Below are 7,315 nucleotides of genomic sequence, written 5' to 3'. Positions count from 1 at the left end.
TCAGAGTGATTAGGGTGCGCGCCGATTTGGGGATAGAGCAGATTTAGGACGTCACCTACAAATTTTTCGAAGCACAATAACTAACGAAGCCATCATGTGTACTACTCGAAATGATTATTTTCTGGGATTATGTAAAACGCATTTGAGGTTCCCAGCGGGTTTGATGCACACGTGGATTTTGGGTGTGCTCTTTCTTGAGGATGTGTGCGTATTTGGGGTGCACATGGGTTTGAGATGCGAACTTAATTGGAAATTGCGCAGACGTAAGGGTTTCTTCTCCGATAAAGGGATGCAAACTGATTGGGGGTTTATGCATCTACACTTCATCCGCCGAACAGGCGGTATCTCCAACTGGTCACCCATTTTAATTCCAGTTCCCATTCCCATTCCGATATGTCCATTCATCAGTTCCTCCACTGTCACGATAAGGCCATACTTAGGTGCGAGGAACAACAGCTTATAATCCGTTTGGTTAGCTTCCAACCTGATGGCATGAACATTGCTTTCTCAAACCTCTCCTTCACCATTTCCACCCCTTTGTCCCTCTCACTTAATCTCTCTATGGCCTCCCTATGGTCCTGCTCCCCTTATCCCATTTTTTTCTTTCTTCCATAGATTTCTGTATCTTTCTGCAATTAACTTCCTAGCACTTTGCTTCATCCATCCACCTCCAAGTTTCACCTGTCACCTGGCGTTTCTCTTTCCCCTCACATCACCTTTCAAATCTACTCCTCTGCTTTTTCTCCCCCCAGTCCTGCTGAAGGGCTTCGGCCCGAAACGTCGACTGTGTTCATTTCCATAGATGCTTCCTGGCCTGAGAAGTTTCTCCAGCATTTGGACTAATCACCCCCCCCCTCCCGTTTTGTTAGGTATTCAGTTATATGGGGCAGTAATGTACAGCATACAAGACTGCATATACCTTTGATCCAGCTAATCGCATTCAGCCGACTCAAGGAATTGGGTAAATCTCCAGATGAATTCTATGCACAGGGAAGGAAGTTAAAATATGGGTTTCTTAGGATTGCATTCCTGTGAATGACCGGGACACGCTGTTACATTATCACACTGGTCCGTGTTAAGGCTCCAGAGACAATGACATTATCATTATGGTCAACGATGGTCAAATTCATGTGCACCCTCATACTCAGCAGTAGTATGAAAGTATCTCGAAAATGCGTGTGAGTCCCAAAATCTGCGCACTTCCCCAAGTAAGGACGCACATTCGATGACCCTAACCCTAACCCTAACGAAGAATCATTTCCAACATAAAATGGCTACCATGACACTAAAAGCCACACGCATCCCAAAGGTCGTGAGCATATCACCAAATCCACCGACACACACAGATCAACCCAAATCCTTATGAACTCCCAGATACACCCACAGAAACGTGCCGAGTCCATATTCGCCGACAAACCCCCAAATATGCTATCCCCAAATACGAGCGCATCCCCATATTCAAGAACAAACCCCCAAATCCGTGTGCATCCATGTGCACCCCGAGACCCTGTACAACCCATTTTCGCTGACACGCCTAATTTCTGCGCAATACCCAATGCAGCGCGCACCATAAACCCGCTGACACCCCCACATGCCCATGAGATTTTTCCGAGCAAGATACATTCGAAACAGTTGAGAAATTCGCACCCTCGACGTTAACAATCCGCACTCAACGCATTCGTGTGCAAATCTTGATCCGCCAACACACCCAAATCTATGTGTATCCCCAAATACGTGTGCACGGCCATGTTAGAGACTAAATTTCGAGTGATGTCTGAGTTTCTTCCTTAAATCTTACCGGCGGTTCTTTTCTCGCATTCCCTTCAAACTTGCAGCAATTTCTAAAAGCACAGCGCAGTACCGTTAAATGTGAATTTAAAGTATTTTAGAGTATTGATAAAGAATTAGACCATTACTCTGTAAAGTAGCCCAGTGCTCCCGGTTATCGGAATTTACTTTAGCAGAGGCTTTGCATTGATAAATCAAAACTGCCGACATGAATCCACAAAACCTGTGCACATCACCAAATCAGTGCGCACTCGAAACTCGCCGACACACCACATATATGATAGATTATTCCAAGGCAGAATTCATGTCCAACATTTCAGAAAATGGCTGTTTCGACATTTAGAATTCGCACACACCCAAAAATACGATCGCAACTGTTGATCGATCAACAAATAACTCCCGGAATATACGAACATCACAACATCTAATTATGCCCCCGTAATTGCCTACAAAACCCAAAATTTGCGCGTATCCCCAAATCCTTGTGCATATTTGCCGCCAACCCCTAAATCTACGCACACCCAAAATCAGTGCTCACCCCCATATATTTGAGGACTCAACTTTAAATCCGTGCGCATTCCCAAATCCAAGTTCACACCACAGCAGTGTGCACCCCTTATTCTCGACACTGTCCAATATCTGCGCGACCCAATTCAGTGCGCACCCCAAAACCGCTAACAACCTGACATGTAGTTTAGAATCCTTTCAAGAATTCAGAAAACGGATGCCTCGACATTAAAATCCTCACACAGCCCAAAATTCATGTGCAACTTCAGATCCGCCAACACGCCCAAATCTTTATCTCAGCCCATATCCGTGTTTACATGCACACAATCCCAAATCCATGTACACCTCAAATATGTGCACCACCTCAACTAGGAGCGCACCCTACAATCCATGCGAATATCATACCCGCGGAGAAACCCACTTGCACATTAGATTATCCCAGAGGAAGTATCATTTAAAATACTTCATGTCAAATTTCAAATTAAATTCATTATTCACGTGATCTAAATGAAATAACTTTGAGATTCGGCACACCTCCAAACCGCAGACGTGAGAAATCCGTGTGCATCTCCAAATGCAAATGCATCCCCACAACTTCAAACCGTGGACACACACACGCTAATTAGATTATCTCAAAATAATAATTTCAGACATACACGAGATGACAAAATCTGTGTAAAATGAGCCCCACAAATGAATGTGGGGGTTTCAGCGTGTTTGGGCTGCACATGGTGATGCGCACCAATTTGATGAAGCACACGGATTTGGTGATGTTCGCTGATTTGGGTTGCCCTTTCGATCATCGGACACACATAGATTTAGTGAGTTGACGGATCAAAATTTGCGTGCCGATGTCGAGGCTGCCATTTTCTCAATTGTTTTTATTGATTGTTACTCCGGGAAAATCTGATGTACAAGTGGCGGAGTCCGTTGGTTTCGGATGCGCACTGAATTGGCGATTGCGCAATTTTATTTTTTTGTCGTCGAATACGGGTTCTACACGGTCTTGTGGTTCATATGGATCTGGGGTTTTGCATGGATTTAGGAGCGTTCTCTAATAATGGGTTGCGAACTGATTCAGGGGAGTGCTCCGATATAAGGGTGCGCACCTTTTTGGGGATAGCAAATTTAGGGTAGCTAGCGAATATGTGAGTCTCTACGTTTTTGTGAGTGCATATCGATTTGGTGACGTACGTAGGGACTTTGGGATACGTGGTGGTTTTTACTGTTAAAACAGCCATTTTGTGTTTGCAATGATTATCCGCCAGGGTCATCTAATATGCCTGTGGGGTGACTCGTATTTGAGGATGAGCGCAGATTTGGGGGTGCGGGCGGATTTTAGTGATCAGTGTCCAGTTCGGGGTGTAGTCTTGAATATGGGGCTGCACATGGATTTGCGTTGACACGCAGATTTGGGTGTGTCGCCGATCTGAAAAAGGATTTTGGCTTTCTAACCTCGAGACGGTCATTTTCTGAATTGATTGAAATGTTTGCTTGTCTGGGATAATCCATTATGCATCTCGGGTGTCAGCGGGTTTGGGGTACGCACCGATTTTGGTTTTGCGCAGATTTAGGGCTGCTTCGGCATATATGGGTGGCAACTGATTTGCGATGCGAACAGATTTAGTGAAAACAGCGGATTTGGGGGTACATACAGAGTTGGTCTCTTTAGGAGAGTTTCGGCGAGGACATGTGCACAGTGATGGGTGAATTTGGAACCACACACATAATTGATGGTGCTTTCTGACTGGGAGGTTGCACAAGCTTAGGGATGTATCAACCAATATGGGTGCACAGGACGTCAGTATGGATTTGGGGTGCACACGGGTGCCTGACGATTGGGGCTGAGATCAGGTTTAGGTGTGTGTCGGCGCATATGGGTGCACATGAATTTGTTGGTGTCGGTCGGTTTTGGGTTGTGGTGAATCTCAAATTCATCTCATTTATAGTGGCTTTAAGAACAGCTGCACTATGTTGTCGCGATTTCTTTAAGGTAAATGCTGTCACTCTAAAGTCACTCTTCCTTTGAGAAAATCAAATGTGTATACGTGGGTGTCAGCAGGTTTGGTGGTGTACACGATCTTAGATGCTCCCGGATTTGGGGGTGTCTTTGGATTTAGGGTCCTGACAAATCTCAGGTTATTTCATTGATAGGTTTTTTTATTAATAAATAGACTTTCAGTTTTCTACTCTGCTCTTGCTGTGATTTTTAAGTTGGAGGTTGCTACTTTGTAAACTATTTGAAATTACTTCTCTCGGCTGACCTAAATTGTGAGTGGGAGGTGTTGACGGGTTCGGAGTGCGCACCCATTTGGGTGTGCATACGGATTTGGGAGTGCACGTGGATTTTAGCATGTCGGAGGAATTGGGTTAATGCCAAAATTCAAATAATTTCGTTTACAGATAATCGGATAAAAACGCACTTTATCGTTGAGTTTTGTTCTTGCTACTTTTAATGTGGATTAAGCTATCTTGTGAAATGTTTGAAATGTTTCTTGCTCTAAGATAAACAATAGACAATAGGTGCAGGAGTAGGCCATTCGGCCCTACTAGCCAGCACCGCCATTCAATGTGATCATGGCCGATCATTGCCAATCATACACAATCAGTACCCCGTTCCTGCCCTCTCCCCATATCCCTTGACCCCGCTATCTCTAAGATCTCTATCTAGCTCTCTCTTGAATGCATCCAGAGGATGCGAACAGATTTAGTGATTCGGAATTATTAGATATCAGAAGGTTGTTTCATTCATAGATAATTTCAGAATCAATGCACCTTGAACTTTTCACCAGTATTCTTGTAACTTTATGCTGGAGGCAGGCATTTTGTGAACTGTTCGAAATTATTCTTGCCCTGTGATACTGTACGGTGCACGTACGGGTGTCAGCGGGGTTGCGATACCCATTGAATTGAAGATTTCACAGAGTTAAGACAAAATATTCAAATATGTTCTGCATACTGTTTTGGCACTGCGCCGGGATTTGAGCATGCGTCAGATTTAGGAGTGTGCTCTGGAATATGGGGTGTACACGGATTAGTAGATGAACACCGATTCGGGTGTCCCGGCGGATTTAGGATAGCCACATGAATTTTGGTGTACGTGCGCATTGGTGATGTGACGAATATCCCGGTCCTGTCACTTGTACACTGGTGGATCTACAGATTAGGAGGTATGACGAATTTCGAGACTGTTGCCTTGTGGCAGCAATATTGTGTGCTCTCTGAAATGATCTTTGCTCATGGATAATCCAATCTGCATTGGAATGTGTCAGAGAGATTGGGGAGAACGAATTTGTGATTGCATGCGGATTAAGGGGAGGACACGAATTGAACCGTTTGTGGATTTTTGTTTGCAACTCATGTGGGGGTTGCTTACGGATTTGTTGCTGCGCACAAACGGGGGAGGAACTTGTGTTTGCTGCACATTGGTTAAGGGATGCACCATAATTTGGAGAAGCACAAATATTTAAGGATAGGTATGTCAAATAAATTTGCACATATTTTATGTTTTTTTTAATATTTTGGTGCACTTGGATCGGGGATGCACATAGATTTGTGCACCTCGGCTGGTTTAGGGGTGCACACGGATTTCGTGGTGTCGGTCTATCCTATGGGTTTACATAGGAATTTTCGAACTGTACTCTGCTGCTAGAAAGGCGAAGGTTCATGACATTTACACCTGAATGTTCATGACTGTGAACTTGAACAGGAACTGAAAAGTTGAGACTCAGGTCCATCCCAAACACTGGAGCCCAAACAATGTTCCTGCCCAGGATTGAACTGGGGACCTTTCGCGTGTGAAGCGAACGTGATAACCACTACACCACAGAAACGGTGCAAAGCGCTCATTGCTCAGCGCTATTGAACATTGACCAGAGGCACCCCCTCCCCACAGCAATAAGAACAAAACATTGCCCACCGTTCCTCTCAGCTTTCAGTAACAAGTATTACATTTGTGTGACGTGCGCAGTGACATGCATTGACAATTTCCTGTGAAGGTACGATATGCAACAGGTAACTGAACTATGTTGCATACATAAAGCAAGCAAGTAAAACATCTTCCTCTAGCTTCCATCAGTCTCCACAGGGTGGCCATCCGGCCCAGCTGTTAAATTCAACAGTGCCTTTAAGATTTCTGACCCTGTCTCCTCGTCCGTTCTCTTCACCTCAGATTACGAGTTAATTGAAGGAAGTGAGTGAACCATGTGCCGATACATTTATAAACAACAGGACGCGTTACAAGCCAGGGTTACTTGTGAGATGATGCCGGCTGTACAGTAACGAATCAGGGCCAATCGTCCCACCGAGTCAGCCGTAACACCAGACACACCATCACACTGATATTCCCTTAATAATCATATTCCAACCTGATCCATCGTGTCGCAACCAGACCAGGACATCAACGAACAATTAAATGACCTGTTGTGAACGAAAATTATATTGGTAACAGCAACCTTCAGGAACGGAGCGGCAAGTCGATCACATCTGAGGTCGCAAATGGAGGGATCGCATTCCAGCCGGAAGGATCTTAGCATTACAAACGGAAGCTCAGCACGTCAGTGGAATCGGGGAAGGTGCTGTCTCTTTAACAGAGGATTGGTGAGCACGTGACATGTGAGAATTAATTTATAATTCTGTTCAGAAAGAATGCTGATTCATCTTGAGAGAGAGGAAGACATATATACCATTTACGGCCGTTGACGCTCGATTAATATCTCTCTAGTTCGCGTGTGCCAGAAACAATTGGCTCATACAAGTAAACAGTGCAAAAGGTGCATTCTGACAGCTCCTGACAAACCGAGTTAGGGAACTGGAGCTGGAGCTGGATGAACTTCGGATCATACGGGAGGCAGAGGCAGAAATAAACAGGAGTTACAGGGAGATAGTCAATCCTAAGAGTCAGGAGGCAGGTAGCTGGGTGACTGTCAGGAGTGCGAAGGGAAATAGACAGAATGAGCAGAGCACCCTTGTGGCCGTTCACATAAATAATAAGTATGCCGTTTCGGATACCCTTGGTGGG

General features: G+C 44.8%; 1 non-coding gene across 1 annotated transcript; it reads right to left on the bottom strand.

The window, feature by feature from the left end:
- Positions 1-6,055: 6,055 nt before the first annotated feature.
- On the bottom strand, positions 6,056-6,128 carry trnav-cac (transfer RNA valine (anticodon CAC)). The gene has a single exon. It is a non-coding gene; the product is annotated as a tRNA-Val (tRNA).
- Between the last annotated feature and the right edge of the window lie 1,187 nt (positions 6,129-7,315).

Source organism: Hemitrygon akajei, unplaced genomic scaffold, assembly GCF_048418815.1.
Source record: "Hemitrygon akajei unplaced genomic scaffold, sHemAka1.3 Scf000094, whole genome shotgun sequence".
Taxonomy (NCBI): Eukaryota; Metazoa; Chordata; class Chondrichthyes; order Myliobatiformes; family Dasyatidae; genus Hemitrygon; species Hemitrygon akajei.
Note: the sequence above shows the minus strand (reverse complement) of the source record. Positions and strands in the feature narration are given on the sequence as shown.